Genomic DNA, 18,527 nt, shown 5'->3' with positions numbered 1-18,527 from the left:
AGCCTGGCACCAGGCCTGAGATGACCAGTTCAGTCCTCATCTAGCCAATACAAGACCCCAATCTGAGTTTCTATGTGGGATTTTCCATTTCCCAGAAACCCCTACTTCCGCTCAGAAGGGTAGGAGCTCTGTCCTCCTTCTCTTACTCTTTCTCTTAAGCTCTCTTAGCCCTATGTAAATAAGCTCTATAATAAAACATCCTTAAACTTTCTTCTCTGGTTTGTGGGTTTCATTTGTCAAAATTCTAAACACAAGAAACGGGCTGGAAAGATGGCTTATGGCTAAGGCGTTTGCCTGCAAAGTCAAAGAACCTAGGTTTGATTCCCCAGGACCCATGTAAGCCAGATGCACAAGGTGGCACATGTGTCTGGAATTCGTTTGTAGTGGCTAGAGGCCCTGGAGTGCCCATTCTCTATCTGCCTCTTTCATAGTAATAATAATAATAATAATAATAAAAGTAAAAGACAAGAACTTGAAAGGCCACTGACTCAGAGCTCTGTGTGCTGTGTCCTGCGCCCTGGATCCTGAGTTACTGCCTACCCAAGAACAGAGATAAGGCTCTAGTACTCTCAAAACACCCCCAAATTCCGTATCAGGAATTCTGGGCATCAGATTGTTGTAGTCAGCTCCACATTGCTGGAAGGAACTTCCAAACAGTCACAGTTTATGGAAGGAAGGGATTTATTTCAGGTTTACAGATCCAGGGGAAGCTCTACCAAATGGTGGAGGAAGCTGGCTCCCTTTCATAAATTCAAGCAGAGAGACATCACCAAACAGCCAGCACCACAAATGAACAGCAAACAGAGGATCCAGACAGAGCTCAGACCTCTCTGCATCCCCTTGGGCTTAGAATTCAGATGTGCCTCCAAATGCACCTTAGGGCTGGACCCCAGGATCCACCCCCACTGATAACCTCTTCTAGGCTGGAAATCCAAGTTACAAGCTTTAATAAAACACATGAGTCTATGGGGAGACATACATTCAAGTTACCCCACAGATCTTTAATTTTTAAATATATTTTATTCTTATTCATTTATTTGAGAGAGAGAGAGGCAGATAGGGAGATGGAGAGAGAGCGAATGGGTATACCAGGGCTGCTAGCTACTACAAACTCCAGATGCATGTACCACTTTGTGCATCTGGCTTATGTGAGTTCTGGGGAATTGAACTTGGGTCCTTTGGCTTTGCAGATAAGCACCTTAATTGCTGAGCTAGCTCTCTCCAGCCCTAAATTTTTTTTTTAATTTTTTTGTGTTATTTATTTGAGAGAGAGAGAGAGAGAGAGCAAGCAAGCCAGGGCCTCCAACCATTGCAAACCAACTCTAGATGCAGATGTATGCACCCCCTTGTGCTTCTGGCTTACGTGGGTAATGAGAAATTGAAACATGGGTAATGAGAAATTGAAACTGGGTCCTTAGGCTTTGCAGGCAAGTGCCTTAACTGCTAACCCAGCTCTCCTGCGCATCCCACAGACCTTTAGATATACTCAAACTTGGTACTTATGGTTCCAAGCATCAATAACTAGTACAAATACAGCCCTTACTCAATTTCATTCAACATGTTCCATTAGCAAGTAGGCTTGGAGATACTATGAGAGAATGGATGAGTTCAAGGTCACAATGCTCTGTGTGGAGGACATAAAAGCATGGTCTTTAGTTTTCTGCCCAGGTAATGGGACAATAAAAATTCTGTCATTCATAGGCTGGAGAGATGGCTTAGTGGTTAAGGCACTTGTCTTCAAAGCCAAAGGAACTCTGTTTGATTCCCAGGACCCATGTAAGCCAGGTACACAAGGTGGAACATGCATCTGGAGTTCGTTTGCAGTGGCTAGAAGCCCTAGTGTGCCCATTCTCTCTCTCTCTTTCAATCTCAGCCTCTTTTCCTCTCACAATTAAATAAATAAAATAAAAATGCTGTCATACAGGTGCAATGAACACTGCCTAGGTGGTTGGAATATAAATGCCACTTGAGTTTCATCACTGCTGGCCTCTCATTTGCACAATAGTCACCTTCCCTGATATCACTGCAGCTCCTCAAGGTGTATTTTCTTTCGTTCTTTTTTTTTTTTTTTTTTGTTTGTTTAGGTAGGGTCTTGCTCTAGCCTAGGCTTACCTGGAATTTACTATGTAGTCTCAGGGTGGCCTAGAACTCATGGCAATCCTCTTACCTCCGCCTCCCAAGTGCTGTGATTAAAGGCATGTGTTATTGTGCCCGGTTCCTTTTTCCTGCTTTTTAAACATTATTTTTAAAAATTATTTATAAAATCTGTCCTAAACTGATAACCCTTTTTGTTTGTTCAGTTGATCATGGATCTCATTAATCAAACCCAGGAACAATCATTCTAAAGTGGTTGGCAATTTGGTACACATTTTTATCTTTTAAAATAGCTTGTTTTCCTTCATTATTCTCCTCCAAGCAAATGAGTTCCCTTTTTCATTTAATTGTGTAGTTAAGGCTTTTGTTTGCAAAAGAACAGTTTCTTAGAGCGAATCCAAAACCAGTTTCAAGAAATGGATGAATTTTTGGCAACATAAGTTATGAAGCTTTCTACTGTCTGTGACAATTGCTTGGTGCTAGAACATTCAGTAACCTGAGCCACTCTTCTAGGTGGTAGGAGCTATATCTAACACGTGGGAGGAAAAGCTGTGCCCAGTTCCATTTTCTGAATGCCCCAGCCTGCATTGGTTTGGTGTTTCTCTTCTACCTGGAAAGGCTTCAGGGTACAAAGATGAATGTTGACTTCTGAGTGACATGGGAAGCCAGCATGAGGAAGCTAGCTGGATTGAGTGGTGCTAACAACTGATTGAGAGGGGGAGGGGATATGATGGAGAGTGGAGTTTCAACGGGGAAAGTGGGGGGAGGAAGGAATTTACCATGGAATATTGTTTACAATCATGGAAGTTGTCAATAAAAATAAATAAATAAATAAAGTGACCCAGATGTGCACATACACACACACATGCACACACAAACACAAATAATTTTTCTTAATTTCTTTGGGAGGGGAGGGGATTATCATGGCTTATTGTCTATACTTATGGAAGCTGCCAATAATAAAAAATAAATTCTATTCCAGGCATGGTGGTGCATGCCTTTCATCCCAGCACTCGGGAGATGGAGGTAGGAGGATTTCTGAGAATTCAAGGCCACCTGGAGACTACATAGTGAATTCCACGTCTGCCTGGGCTAGAGTGAGACCCTACCTCTACCTTGAAAAACCAAAATAAATAAAATAAAATAAAATAAAATAAAATAGAAGAATAAATTCTTTGGGAACCAGGGTGTAAAGTTCCTACAGTTCAAGCTCAATGACTTTTTTTTCTACTTCTTTTTTTCAGAAGTTCCCATAAATCTTTACAAAAATAAGCAACAAGCCATGGACTGTAGTTTGATGATTTGAAAGACATATATTATCCGTGTGGGATAGTGCATACCTTTAATCCCAGTGCTCTGGAGGCATAGGTAGGAGGATTGCCATGAGTTTGAGGCCACCCTGAGACTATATAGTGAATTCCAGGCCAGCCTGAGATACAGTGAGACCCTCCCTACCTTGAAAAATCAAAATAAAATAATGAATATATAATATATATTATATATAATATATACATATTAAAGGTTGGAGAGATGGCAAAGCAGTAAAGGTATTTGCTGGCAAAGCCAAAGGACCCAGGTTTGATTCCATAGTACCCACATATAAAGCCAGATGCACAAGGTGGTGCATGTATCTGGAGTTAGTTTGCAGTGGCTAGAGGCTCTGGTGTGCCCATTATTTCTATCTAACTACCTCTTTTTCCCAAATAATAAAACAAAGCCATATATATACATATATATGCATATATATTATCATATATATATGATAATATAGGGGGTTGGGGAGATTGCCCAGTGGATAAAGTGTTTGTCCCATAAATGTGAGTACCCAAATTTAGCTCCCCAGACTCTGCATAAAAGCTGGAAGGTGTTGTAGGCTTCTGTCATCATAGATTGTCCCCTGTGGTACGGGAGGTAGAGACAGGAGAAATTTCAGAAGCTCATGGACCAGCCAGCCTAGCTAGTGGATCCCTGAGCAGCAGGTGACCTTGCTTCAAAAGAGGTGGAAGGTGAGGAAGTTATCCTCTGCATTCCACACCTGCACCGTGGCGGGGGAGTGCCAGCATGCATACGGGAACACACTCTCTCTCCAAAAATGTGCATATATATAGAATCTTTGTGCAGCCTTAAATTTTGCACCTGAGACAAAATATTTTATCTTCTTCACTCTAGTCTGGGCATTTAGGACAGAGTCTCACAGATTAATTTAAAATTCCTGACAATTTTGCATGCAAATTTGCTCTTTTTCTTAATGGTGGTCATCATTATGGGTACAGAGCTACCATTTCTTGAGAGTTGAAAGCCTTTACCTGAATATATACTACATTTTAACACAAATATGTTGAAAGGAAGTTGTTGGGGCTGGAGGGATGGCTTAGTGGTTAAGTCATTTGCCTATAAAACCAAAAGCCCCAGGTTCGATTCCCCAGGACCCACATTAGCCAGATGCATCTGAAGTTCATTTGCAGTGGCTAGAGGCCCTGGCACGCCCATTCTCTCCCTCTCTCTCTTTCTCTTTCTCTGTCAAATAAATAAGTAAATAAAAATAAAATATTTTTAAAAGAAGTTGTTAACTGTCACCACTGTATAGATAAGAAATGTCAACATAGGCAACTTGTCTGAAGGCATATAGTTATTAAAGACAGAAATTTTGTCCCTGTTGAGGAGAACAGAAGAAAGGTTGGCTTTGTTATATGTAACTGACATTTCAAGCACCTGTTATATTTCAACACCCTCCTCCTGATTTATTACATGCTTTAAAGATCATTTATTTGGACTGGAGAGATGGGACATGCTCAGTACAAGCTAGAAGCTAATTGCTGTAGACCAATCAGCATCTTCAGGGTCTGAAGTAGCTTGGCTCAGGTCAAGGTAGCTCACAGAAGGGTGTGGGTGTGTGGGTAAGTAAAAGCAGGAAGAATAATGCTCTCAGAGGTGAGTTTGTGTAATTAGACATATGCCAAAAACTTGATGATAACCTTGGATGAAAAGGGTCTGCTTAGTACATAAAAATCACAAACTGTGGGGGCTGGTGAGGTAGCTCAGCAGTTAAAGGGGCTTGCTTGCAAAGCCTCTGGGCCTGGGTTCAATTCCCTAGTACTTATGTAGAGCCAGATGCACAAAGTGGTTCATGTAACTGGAGTTAGTTTGCAATGGCAGGGAGCCCTGTCTTTGTCTGTCAGTCTCTGTTTGTAAATAAATAAATAAATAAATAAATAAATAAATAAATAAATAAATAAATAAATAGATTTAAATAGCACTATCTATGTTTAGGGTGAAATAGGTTTGAGATGCTGGTGAGATACTGTTGTGGTTTGTAATGTTGATGTCCCGTATAGGCTCTTGTGTTTGAACACATGTGCCATTTGAGCAGGTTGTAGAACTTTTAGGAGGTGGAAGCTTGATTGATGAGTTGGATCACTGGGGATGGGCCAGAGGTAGGATGCCTTCCATTGAAATGTTGGCCATTGCCAAGGCCCTTGATTGCTCACCAGAACTAGATGGCAAGACCCTAGTGCTGAAAACTACATGACAGGTGCAGGTCACTAGAAATCAAGCTGGAGCTGAGCTGAGAGCCTCCTCCCTGTTGACTAGCTGTCAGGATGCTGGAAGGAGCTGTGCAGCCTGTTGGGGAAGAAAAGTCATCAACCAGCAGTGGCACCTGCAATCAACAGGGCTGGCCAGCCAGGTCAAATGTGCCAACTGGTACAATGGTGGCATGTCTGTTATGGGGTATACCAATTGCTCTTTCATTGAACTTGAGACCTGTTTCACAGGAGCGAATTCCTGTCTGGTACTGAAAACCTCATCAAAAGTCTATGGCTGGGGAGGTCATAGGTCCTAGTGAGGAAACTACTACTGTTGCAGGGCTAAATGGATTGTCTACCAAGCTGCCCTCTAAATTTTTATGATTATTTCCATATATGAATGCCCCTCTCACTTTTAGTTAGAGAAGCTTCTCTTTTCAGAGTGGTGATGGCTAGGGTGACCCAAAACTCATCAAAGGCCAGGCTTGGTGGCACCCACCTTTATTTAATCCCAACACTTGGGAGGCTGAGGTAGGAGAATTGTTGTGAGTTCGAGTCCAGTTTGAGACTACAGAGTGAATTCCAGGTCAGCTTGGGCTACAGAGAAACCCTATCTCAAAAAACCACTAAGCCGTCTCTGTATCTCTCTAAAAACAAAACAAAACAAAACAAAACAAAACAAAACAAAACAAAACAAAAAAACCTAAAACAAACAAATACCTCATCAAAGTGCTGAGAAGTGACAGTCCAGCACTGTGAGACATCTCTATCAAGCCCTCCAAGGGTTAGGGACTATTGTGAAAGAGGTGGCAGAAACAATGTAAGAACCAAAGGAAGGGGAGGGAAGCTTACAACACTGTCTTCAGACACAAAGTTGTCACACTATTCATCACCTCACCGTGGCTAACATCTACACAAGACCCGCATAATAACAGGGGAACAAATAATGACATCAAAATAGAAGAGAAATGGGGCTGGAGAGATGGCTCAGCAGTTAAAGGCATTTGCTTACAAAGCCTGATGTCCTGGGTTTGATTCTCCAGTACCCACATCATGCCAGATGCACAGATGCACACACATCTGGAGTAGCGGTAAGAGGCCCTGGTGTGCCTGTTTCCTGTCTCTCATTCTTTCTGCTTGCAAATAAATAAATACATTTATTTATTTATTCTTAATTTTTTTGTTTATTTTTATTTATTTGAGAGCAACAGATAGAGAGAGAAATTGGGAGAGAGAGAGAAGAGAGAGAGAGAGAGAGAATGGGCGCACCAGGGCCTCCAGCCATTGCAAACGAACTCCAGAGGTGTGCGCCCCCTTGTGTGTCTGGCTAACGAGGGTCCTGGGGAATGGAGCCTTGAACCAGGGATGTTAGGCTTCACAAGCAAGCGCTGAACAGCTAAGCCATCTCTCCAGCCCAAATAAATATATTTTTAAAAATAGAAGAGAGACTAGTTGCAAAGAAGAAGGAACTCAGTGGAGGGAATATAGGGGAGAGAAAAAAGAGAGGATTGTGGCAGGGGATATCGTCAATAACAAGTTAAAAACAATGTGCTTTTCCTGGTTTGCTAAGGAGCAGCCACAATGAGGAAAAGTGGGAGAGGCCACCAAAACAAAAGAGACCACAATGAAAGCCTGGGCAATAGATTGTGTTGTTCAAGACAAACACATTTTAGGGCTGGAGAAACAGCTTAACCATTAAGGCACTTGCCTGCAAAGCCTAACAACTTGGGTTCAATGCCCTGGGACCCATATAAAGCCAGATGTGTGTATCTGGAGTTTGTTTGCAGTGGCTAGAGGTTCTGGTGTGCCCATTCTCTGTCTCTCCATCTTTCTGAGTCTCTGTGTCTCTCTCTGCTTACAAATAAATAAATAAATAAGAATTTTAAAAAGACTCACATGTTTTATTTTCTTTTCTGTCAGGTGGGATCTCATAATAGCTCCTTAATGGCATTTTGAAGAGGAGGCTGTGTGTTTTTGTATATGTACATATCTATCTATATATTTGATATTTTTATTTACTTATTTGCAAGCAGGGAGTGACAGAGAGAAGAGCTACAGAGAGAATAGGTGTGCCAGGGGCTCCAGCTGTTGCAAATGAACTCCAGATACATGTGCCACTTTGGGCATCTAACTTTATGTGGGTACTGGAGAATAGAACTTGTGTGGTTAGGCTGTGCAGGCAAGGGCCTTAACCACTGACCCATCTCTCCAACCCTTGTATGTGTAGATTTTATTATAAAGTTAGAGAATGGTAGCTGGAAGACATGTGGAGGCTTATTCATTTATTTATATTTATTTTATTTGGGAGAGAGAGAGAGCTACAGATTGAACAGGCATGCCAGGGCCTCCTGATGCTGCAGACTCCAGATGCATGTGACACTGTGCATTTGGCTCTATGTGGCTCCTGGGGAACCAAGTCCAAACTGTTAGGCCCCCGCATACAAGTGAGTTCAACTGCTGAGCCCTCTCTCCAGCCCTCAGATCCTTAATTCAGTTTTTTTTTTTTTTCAGATGGGAAACAATCTCAGAGAAGGTGGTAATTACATCTTAAGGACTGGTAAAAACTTCTAATTCTTGTTTTCTATGGCAAGTGGACTGCTTTTAGTTTTTTCTGGGTCATGGACCCAATTTAGTAGAAATCCATAGGCCTTTTTCCTGTGGGAAAAATGTACTTAGGTCTGTGTATAATAAGTTGTCTTTTGAAAGCCCAGGGATTTCCATTTAGAGCCCCCTGGATCAAAGGGAAAGAGAACAAGTGTCCGGTGGTAAACCTTTTACTGTATTTAAGTAAATCCACAATGAGGCCACCTTGGGTATGTCACCTGATTTTTCCTGAAAGAAACATTTCACAGTTTTTGTGCAAGTGAGAAAATGTAAGTGCCTACACACAGGAAATACCAAGATATCTATATCTATGTCAAAAATACTCAGTTTTAGCTGGGCAAGGTGGCGTATGCCCTTAATTCTGGTCCTTGGGAGGCAGAGGTAGGAGGATCACTGTGAGTTCCAAACCAGCTTGAGACAAAATAGTGATTCCAGATCAGCTTGACCTAGAGTGAAACCATACCTGTAAAAACCAAAAAACAAAAGAAAACAACCCAATTTTAGGAATTTCCAGTTTCAATAGGATTACTGAACCCAATAGGTGTAGTTTTTAGTTTTTCTTTGAAGTATCATGGTCAGGAGAGCAAGTCTACGAAAAACCTTAAATAACATGGAACAGGTATTTTGGCTGGCATAAGATGGTCTCCTTGTTCCAGCATTTGATTCCCTGAGCAGGATCAGTTAATAATATCTGAGTTCCCAAGGTGGGGGGGGGGGAGAAAAAGAGGAGGCATCTCCACTCACCATGCTAATTCCACAGGTCCTCTCATCCTATGCTGGGATCTGCTGTATTTGTCTGGGTTACCCAGCAGGAGACATTTAGATCTGTCTAAGGAAATGCTGGGAGCAAGGGAGTCACCAGGACATAAAGGAAATCACTGCTGTGCTGAAGTCAATGAGGAGGGCCATGTTTGGAGATCTCCTCTCTGATGCAAAGGGACAGGAACCAAAGACTTGTTGATAGGTAGCTTTTCCAATAATAACAATGAAAAAATTGTCCAACTGCTTATTCATGTTACGTGTGTGTGTGTGTGTGTGTGTGTGTGTGTGTGTATTCAGTCACTATCTTTCTACCTTAAGTGGGATAATGCCTACAACTGTAACAAAGACCAGGTACTCAATGAATATGATGAATGTAGCTTTCTGCTTCTTCATCCTTCCTTCCTTTCTTTTTTCTTCCCTCTTTCCCTCCATTCTTTTTTTTCTTCTTGCTCTTTCTTCTTTCTTCCCTTTAAAAAGTATTTTATTTATTTGCTTATTAGAGAGAGGGAGAGGCAGATAGAGAGAATGGGCACACCATAGCCTCCAGCCACTGCAAATGAACTCTAGATGCATGCACTACCTTGTGCATCTGGCTTACATGGGTCCTGGAAATCGAACATGAGTCCTTTGGCTTTGCAGGTAGATGCCTTAACCACTAAGTAATCTATTCAGCCCTCTTCCTTTCTTCCTTCCTTTCTCTCTCTTTCTATACAGGGAGGAGGTTTTCAGCTCAGCTCCATCTTTCTTTCTCCTTCCTTCTCCTTGTCCCTCCATCCTCTTTTACTTTCCCTCTTCTTTCTTTCTCTTCTTTCTCTCTTTTTTCTTTCTTAATTTCTTCCTTCCTTCCTCTCTCTATCTCTCTCTTTCCTTCTTTCTTTCTTTTGGGGAGGGAGGGTAGAAAAGTAGAAATCTGTGGACTCCTTTCAAACCCTAAGGACTATTCTCCGATGGGACCATGTCAAGGGATAGGATATCTTCCCAAGTCCCCTGCCCTACTCTAACCCTTAACTTAAAAAGATATATGCTTTGCCTGTCATCCCCTGTCCTCAAAGTCACCAGAAGTCCCTGAAGTGCTTATGGAAGGGGTGGCCTGCAAGATGGGGAAGGGGGTGTGTGGTGGGGTCGGGAGTTTCAGGTCCTAGGCTGCCAAGAGCTCTCTGCTGCCCCCCCGCGGAGACGCCCAGGCCCCAGCCCGGCCTCCTCCCCCGCCCCCCTCCGCCCCAGGCTCCGCGGGAATGCTGGGAATGTGAGTCAGGGAAGGAGGAGCGCATCCCGGCAGCCGCGAGCGAGCGAGCGCGCGTCTCGGGACTGCGGCGGGTGCCGCCCCCTCGGCCCCGGCCCCGCCCGGCCCGGCGCGGTCCTCCCCATCCATCCTCCCCATCCATCTGTCCTCCTCCTCCCGCTTCTGATCGCTCGGCCGCCGTGAGGTTGTAAAAACCCTTGTGGGGCGGCCCCCGGGGGAGCCGAGCATCATTGCAAAAGGTGAGACGCCCCGGGATACCCCGCGTGGGACGAGCATCCCTCCTGGGTGCCAGGGGGTCCCCACTTCGCTCGCTCGTGGGGGAGCTGCAATGCGTTTTGGTGGGGAGCTTAGGGGGACGAAGCATCTTTGCCTAGACCCGGGGAAAGGAAAGGATGGGGCGGCCTCAGGGCGGATTTGTCTCGGTGTGTCTAAACCCCCGGATTGGAACAAGTGCCTAGTCTTCCCTTTACTACCATCCATGCCTTCCCGTGCTCCAGCTCACATCCCGTCTGCATGGCGACCCCTTTTGGCCTCCGGGGCCGGGATGTTCCTGGGCCGGGGAGGGGGTCTCGTGGTACCCCAAGCTTAACAAAGTGGAAGAAGGAGGGAGCCCCAGCCCAGGGGGTGGGGTGCTTGGCTGTCTGGAGGAGAGAGCTCAGGTTAAAAAGAAAGAAAGAAAAAAATCCGTGTCAAGGAAGACGAAGCCGGATTTACTGAGAAGGGGTACAGATACAGAGGAGGTGGTTATGAAAAGCACCACCATATGACATTAAACAGAAGCGGGTCCCTAACCTCCCCTCTCCCCGTCTCCTGATTATACAGGGGCTACTCACGAGTTTCCAGGGGTACCTGTTTTTTTTAATTTGTATTTTTAATTACTGTCGGAGCCTTTGAAAGATCATTTTAGGACAGTGACGATGAAGGGCTGCCTTGGTACGGGATGATAGAATAATTTCGCAAGCTCTCTCTTTTCTGTTCGGGTTTTTTTTTTTTTTTTTCCAATTTATCTTGCACTTGATGTGGGTCTCTCTTCTCTTCGCCGGAGGGGAGGGTCTCCTCAGAAGATCGATTTTAGGCGGCTACCTGTCTTGCCTTGGCTTGGGTGGAAAGACAATTTACTCCCTGAGCGGTGAATTGTCAGTCCCCTCTGTGATTGACAGCCGCACCTGCCACTGATGTGGGTGGACCGGGGACCCGTGGAACCCCGGGAGCCAATCAGTGCTCCGGAGAGGAGGGCTGTTCCCACTTGTCAGGGTTAGTTTCCTGGTTGGCTCTTGGAAAAAAAAATCAGTGGTTTTGCTTTAACCATTGGTTTCCACCAGGTATGAGGGGCTGGCTGTGAGACGCACCCGTAGCTGGAAGAAAACTGCTGGAAAATGCGCTTAGAAGCAAATCTGTGTGGCCTGTGTCCCCTTGTGTCCCTGCTTGTTGTAGTTTGTAAGTAGTTGGGGTGAACATGAAATGAGTCCTGTGTCAAGCATGGAGGTGGGGAGTGGTTCACCTTTAGAATTGCAGTCATTATTATTATCATTATTTTTTTAAATTTTTATTAACATTTTCCATGATTATAAAATAATATCCCATGGTAATACCCTCCCCCCCACTCTTTCCCCTTTGAAATTCCATTCTCCATCATATTACTTCGCCATCTCAATCATTGTACTTACATATATACAATATCAACCTATTAATTATCATTATTTTAAATAAGAGACACCATTTACTGTTGAACTATCTGGGAGAAGGGTGTGGCACGTTGTCTCCTCTGGTCACTCTTGTCCTTGTAAAGTCACATTGTTTCTGAGTAAGACTGTACTTGGCTCTTCCATCAGGGCTTTGATTGGATGGGTGTTTTTTCAAGCAGAGAAATGTGCTTAATCTGGGTGGACACGGATGGAAGGGCTTCTTTGAGCCTTGACAATGTGACTCAACTTAGGGAAGTGAGGGGCAACCTGATTTTTCTTCTGCAGGCCGCTGGTTAGGATGGAAGAGGAGGTGGTGGGGGTATTGTTGCTGGGGTAGAGACAGGAGTTTGCCCTTTTCTCATGTGAGCCGTCTTGCTGGCTGGCTTTTTGTGCTCTAATAAAGACCTTTACAATTTTGGGAGGAGGGAGTATGAATGGATAGTGAGACTTCATTCCCCAGTGGAATGGATGGAGGGTGGAGGACCGGGGCCTTCTCAGCTCTCTAAGTGTAAGGCTGGTTTCTCAGCGTCTTTCTCCATGCATTCATTAGAACATTACTCATTGATTAGGGGAGCTGTCACTTTACAGAAACCGAACCTGGCTGTGAACTTAGCACTGTGAACTCAGCATTTTATGAACAGATTGTGAACCAGAACATGCTGTTAAGGATGTCTTCACATAGAAGTCAGGTTTGTCACGGCAGCGTTACTATTACTGTGTTCGTCGTTGTTATTGAACGTAGCACTTTACTGAGTCAGTGTGTTATCTTTTTATAAACTTTATAGGGCTCATATGAGGTAGGAGCTATTATTACCCCTAACTCCAGATGGAGAGACTGATATGAGTTAAGTATCTTGCCACATTGTGGTGTGACAGCAAGAACTTGAGCTCATTTTATTTTTAATGACCCAGAATCCATGACCTTGCCATGGTCTTGAGTTGAGATTTAGGTTGTGTGGTCTGCACATGTCCAGTGTGAATCGTGGGCCCTGCAAGCATACATAGAGTCCACTCTGTGAGGGGTCCACTGCAACATGGATGGGCCTTGTAACCTACTGCTTGCCTATCCATTTGAAGGTTCTTCTTCTGCAACAGGCAATTTTTGCAACCTTGGGTGTTATATATTTCTAGTAGAGCATTTTTTTGGCCCAATAGTTCTAAATTTTTTATTTTTTTATTTTTTTGAGGTAGGGTCTCACTCTAGCCCAGGCTGACCTGGAATTTACTATATAGTCTCAGGGTGGCCTCAAACTCATGGCGATCCTCTTACCTCTGCCTCCCCAGTGCTGGGATTAAAGGTGCGCACCACCATGCCCTGCTTTAGTTCTAAATTTGATGCTGACTTAAAAGAAGGTAAGAAAACAAAACAAAACAAAACAAACCTGAAACCCACACTCTTTTATTTTTCTTGTTTCTTTAAATTCCCAATTTTGATCTTGAGTAAATCTTGCTTGAGTAAATGCCCTTAACATAAGTTTGTTGATTTCTTGCAGACTACGGGATTAGAGTCTTCTTTTTTTTCCTCTTTCAAGGTGATCATTTTTCATTAGTGGTTAAATATATTTCCTTTTATAATTATTCTATTAAAACAGTATGGTTTTTTCCCCCCATTTTTTGAGGTAACTCTAGCCCAGACTGGTCGGAAATTCACTATGTAGTCTCAGGGTGGCCTTGAATCCACATTGATCCTCCTACCTCTGCCTCCCAACTGCCGGGATTTAAAGCGTGTGTATCACAACTGGCTGCTCTTCCTTATTGTTCTGGAAAGGTCACGGGTTAAAGCGTCCTCGGTACCATCCCACTGCACCTCAGCGGTGGAGGTTTACCAAGGCAGGTGTCTTGCTAAGTTATATAAACAATGTTATCCAGAGAGTCACCTCAATGGATTGTCTATGATTTTTTTTTTTTTTTGATTTTGTACAACTGGCATTTTCTCCTTTTTTTAAAAAATACTTTATTTATTTATTTGACAGAGAGAAAGAAGAAGAGAGGAAGAAGACACAGAGAGAGAATGGGCACGCCAGGGCCTCCTGCCACTGTAAATGAACTCCAGAAGCATGGGACACCTTGTGCATCTGGCTAACGTGGGTCCTGGGGAATTGAACCTGGGTCCTTTGGCTTTGTAGGCCAATGTCTTAACTGCTAAGCCATCTCTCCAGCCCAAAGTGTGACTCTTTTTTTTTCTTTTGGTTTTTCGAGGTAGGATCTTACTGTAGCTCAGGGTGACCTGGAATTTACTATGTAGTCTCAGGGTGGCCTCAAACTGATGGCGATCCTCCTACCTCTGCCTCCCGAGTGCTGGGATTAAAGGCGTGTACCACCAGGCCCCGATTTTTTCCGTTTTACTTGGACACCTGTTAGCTTTTTAAAAAATCGTCTGATCTTAACATTTGGGCTGTCACATTGCAGGGTAGAGGTAAGGTGTGACCTAATTACCAGCCAATAATTCAGTTTCAACCGTATTCATACTGTTCTCTGACTTCTTCCTTCCTCTCTTCCCTCCCTCTCTCCCTTTCTCCCTTCTTTCCTTCCTTTCTTCCTCTCTTTTTTTTGTGTGTGTGTTTCAAAGTAGGGTCTCATTCTAGCCAAGGCTAACCTAGAATTCACTATGTAGTCTCAAGCTGGCCTGAACTCACAGCGATCCTCCTACCTCTGCCTCGCGAGTGCTGGGATTAAAGGTGTGCGCCACCGCACCCCAGCTATTCTCTGACTATTTTATTGGCAATTTTTACATATGAACATGAGAGCTGGGAAGATGTCTCAGTTAGTAAAACACACTGCCACAAGCATGATGACCTGAACTCAGACCCTTAAAACCATGTCAATGGCAGGTGCAGTGGCACATGTCTAGAATCCCAGTGTTTGAGACGTGGAGTTAGATGCCCTGGTGCAACCCCTTTCTCTCTCTCTCCAATAAATGTTTTAATTTAGAAAAAAGAAAGTCAGACTTTAAATACTAATGCTCTTCTAATCATTATTGCTGTTACTGTTCACCTTTCTTGCTATCTGGATAAATGAAGTAACTCTTGTCTGCACATGTACCTCACATGTCTACAGTATCCACTGCTCTCTCTATATCTTCATCCCTTCCCACAAATATCAATGGCATTCCTTCTACTGGCACCTAATGGTAAGTTCTGTGATGACAGAACCCACATACAGGCCCACACCACACTACATTGAACATTATCTCTTGGGATACTGTTAGGGTTTACAAAATGATGTTTTAATAATTTAAGTAGCATATATGTGCCCACATACCTGCTGTGATAGTCAGCCTTCTAGAATCACATTCTTGACATGCAAAAGTTAAATGTTTCATATATATGTCATAAAGCATAGAGGTGATAGTGAAGGGAGAAAGAAACAGTATAAAAGCAAAAAGTGTAAACTTCAAAGTGAGATGGGTCTATCACGCCTCCGAGGCTCAGGACCATGGAAAAAAGGTAGGAGAAAGAATGTGAGGATTTCTTACAATAATAGTACTGACTTCCAAACACAAAGTGGCCTTGATATTCATGACCTCACAGTGGCTGGCACTACCTACACAAGATCTTCATAATTGGAGGGGGGTGGAAATGATGACATCAAAATAGAAGACAGACCAGTTGGAAAGAAGAAGAGATTCACTGGAGGGGGGATTCAGGAAGGGAAAAAGGAAGGGTGGTGGGAGGGGGTTGTGATAATAGTATATTGTCTATATTTATAGAAGTTATCAATAAAAAGTTTAAATAAATAAAACACTAAACTTCTCTAATCACACCATGTTTTGTACCCTTTGTGCAATTTTGGATTATAATTCATCAAACATTCCTTCCCCTACTGTGGGCAGAATCTACTGTTACCACCAAGAGTAGACTTCCTCATACAACTTGCTTTATTGGAGACAGGTGGCCAGTGGAAGTGAAGTTTACTTGTGAGCCTTGCCTGGGTTCCTGACTGTAAACTGCTGGCATAAGAGGAGCATGCTCCAAGTAGCTGCTACTCATCCAGCTCAGGACCTAAAATGCACATGTAATATAATAGAACCTGGCCCATAGCTCACAGTAGAGCCATCCCTAGAAGCCCGGCATAGATCAGCCGAAGACATTTTGTACATATGTAAAAATTGCCAATAAAAATGTCAGAAAATAGCTGGGGTGCAGTGGTGCACACCTTTAATCCCAGCAGTTGGGAGGCAGAGGTGGGAGGATCACTGTGAGTTCAGGCCAGCTTGAGACTACATAGTGAATTCTAGGTTAGCCGTGGCTAGAACAAGACCCGACTTTGAAACATACACACACAAAAAGAAAGCTCAACACATAATTGCTGGGCATGGTGTATGCCTTTAATCGCAGCACTGGAAGGAGGATTGCCATAAATTTGAGGTCAGCCTGAGACTGCATAGTGAATTCCAGGTCAGCCTGGGCTAGAGTGAGACCCTACCTTGGGGAAAAATAAAAGTAGGCTTAACTGTCCTGTATGCAACCAGGTTGAAAACGTTGAGCTCCATTTCTTGGGCTGGAGACTGGAGTTTGGGAGACCCTTGAAGTTTAAATGCATGATGTGCACTTTTCGTGTGAATGAAGGCAGAAGGAAAGTTGGGCACAAAGCAGCTCTTGGAACATGAGACAAGAATGGCATCGGGTGACATGGAAAGCTGGATGCAAAGTGACACATGTGCCCATGATCCCAGTGAGCCTTTAGCATCAGGAAGTGGAGCCAGGAGCATGAGAAGCTCATGGGGCAGCTGGTCTGGATGTTGTTCGTTCCTTTGCAGTCTGGTAGTTCATTTGCAGGAAGAGAGCCTGCCTCCACACACATCTCCAAGCTATTCTCTCATCTCCATATTGTAGTGCATGCCCCACCCCAAAATAAAAAAAATAAAAATAAACAAGAATGGAACTGGGTGCCACCAGCACTTAGGAGGCAGAGGTAGGAGGATCACTGTGAGTTTTCAGCCAGCCTGGAAGTACATAGAGAGTTCCAAGTCAGTCTGGGCTAGAGTGAAACCCTGCCTCAAAAATATAGGGACAAAAGGGGGGTGGGGCTGGAGAGATGGCTTAGCGACTAAGGCATCTGCAAAGCCTACAGACCCAGGTTTGACTCCCCAGGATCCATGTAAGCCAGATGTACAAGGTGGCACATGCATCTGGAGTTCATTTGCAGTGGCTGGAGGCCCTGGTGCGCTCATTCCCTCTATATATCAGCCCTTTTCCAATAAATAATAAAGAAAATATTTAAAAAAGAATGGGGTTGGGTAAATACCAATTGTTTTTGGCTGTTACCTTTTAATCTTCTGAGAACAAAGCTAAAATTTCCTGAAGGGTTCGTATTAGCTGCTCCTGATGGCATCACATCTGCCGGGAAGTAGGAAGTGAGTAATGTAGAGCCTTGCTGATGACATGCCAACCATTATGCCATGCAGCAGGGGTTCTGCTCACTGGTCAGAACCATTTACTGGAGCCCTTTATGATCTCATCTGGCATGACTTTGGTCAGTGCTAGTTAAAAGGCAGAGTCAGAGCCAGGCGTGGTGGCACATACCTTTAATCACAGCATGTGGGAGGCAGAGGTAGGAGGATTGCTGAGAGTTTGAGGCCACCTTGAGATTACATAGTGAATTTCAGGTCAGCCTGAGCTAGAGTGAGACCCTACCTCAGAAAACCAGAAAAAGAATAAAAAAATAAATAAAAGGCAAAGTCAGAGATGAATGGACCTCCTTTCTACCTGTTACCTTTTAAATGTTCTAGAACTTTTGTGGGATGGCCACCTTGATTTTCTGGGTCTGAATTTATATGTCTGTTTTTCCTCCCCTTTAAAAATTCGGCACAAGGTTTGATTTACGTTAGTGTTTTTATATGTTTTTCAGCTGCTTAAGCTTTGTTCCCCCATTTGTTTAATTTAATTAATTAATTTATTTGAGAGAAGGAGAGAGTGAAGCAGATAGAGAGAATGGGCATGCCAGGACCTCTAGCCATTGCAAACAAATTCCAGATGCATATGCTTCCTTGTGCATCTGGCTTTATGTGGGTACTGGGGAATCGAACATTAGTGTGCTGAGCTTTAACTTTCTTCTTATTGTTTTGGTTGTCTGATGACTACCAACTTGCACTTACTTTGTACTCTGGTAGGCATTTATATCAGCTCTCTGTCCACGGAGGTCTCTGTACAAGCAGATTCTTTGAATTGGAATACTAGTGCTCAATAACATTGTTTTTGTGTTTGAAAAAAAAAGACTGAGGAGGGCTGGAAAGACAGCTTAATGGTTAAGGCTCTTGCCTGTGAAGCCTAAGGACCCATGTTTGATTCTCCAGGTCCCACATAAATCAGGTGCAAAAGGTGATGCAAGCACCCAAATATTGATGTATACTTTTTTTTTTTTTTTTGAGGTAGGGTGTCGATGTAGCCCATGCTGACCTGAAAATTCACTGTGTTGTATCAGGTTGGCCTGGAACTCATGGTGATCGTCTTCCCTCAGCTTCCCAAGTGTTGGGATTAAAGGCGTGCACCACCACGCCCGGCCTCATACACTTTTCTTAAAACACAAAGAAGCAGCAGAAGCAGCGGCCTTTCTGCCATGTTGCTTGCTTAAGTAATAGGATCTCTCTGGTTTGGAGAGAAGCAATGCTTACTA

The 18,527-nt window shown here is 43.6% G+C and overlaps 1 protein-coding gene across 14 annotated transcripts in view; it reads left to right on the top strand.

The window, feature by feature from the left end:
• The first annotated feature begins 10,334 nt into the window (after positions 1–10,334).
• Erc2 (ELKS/RAB6-interacting/CAST family member 2) overlaps positions 10,335–18,527 on the top strand; it is a 1,023,973-nt gene continuing 1,015,780 nt past the window's right edge. For 13 of the 14 annotated variants that reach the window (XM_045136012.1, XM_045136010.1, XM_045136011.1 and 10 more), the window contains exon 1: positions 10,347–10,466. The gene's annotated coding sequence lies outside the window, so the exon portion shown is untranslated. Of the gene's footprint in view, positions 10,467–11,549; positions 11,665–18,527 lie in introns of all 14 variants that reach the window. The other variant, XM_045136003.1, reaches the window with a different exon arrangement.

Source organism: Jaculus jaculus, chromosome 16, assembly GCF_020740685.1.
Source record: "Jaculus jaculus isolate mJacJac1 chromosome 16, mJacJac1.mat.Y.cur, whole genome shotgun sequence".
Lineage (NCBI taxonomy): Eukaryota > Metazoa > Chordata > Mammalia > Rodentia > Dipodidae > Jaculus > Jaculus jaculus.
The sequence above is the reverse complement of the archived record's forward strand: the minus strand, read 5'-3'. Positions and strand labels throughout refer to the sequence as shown.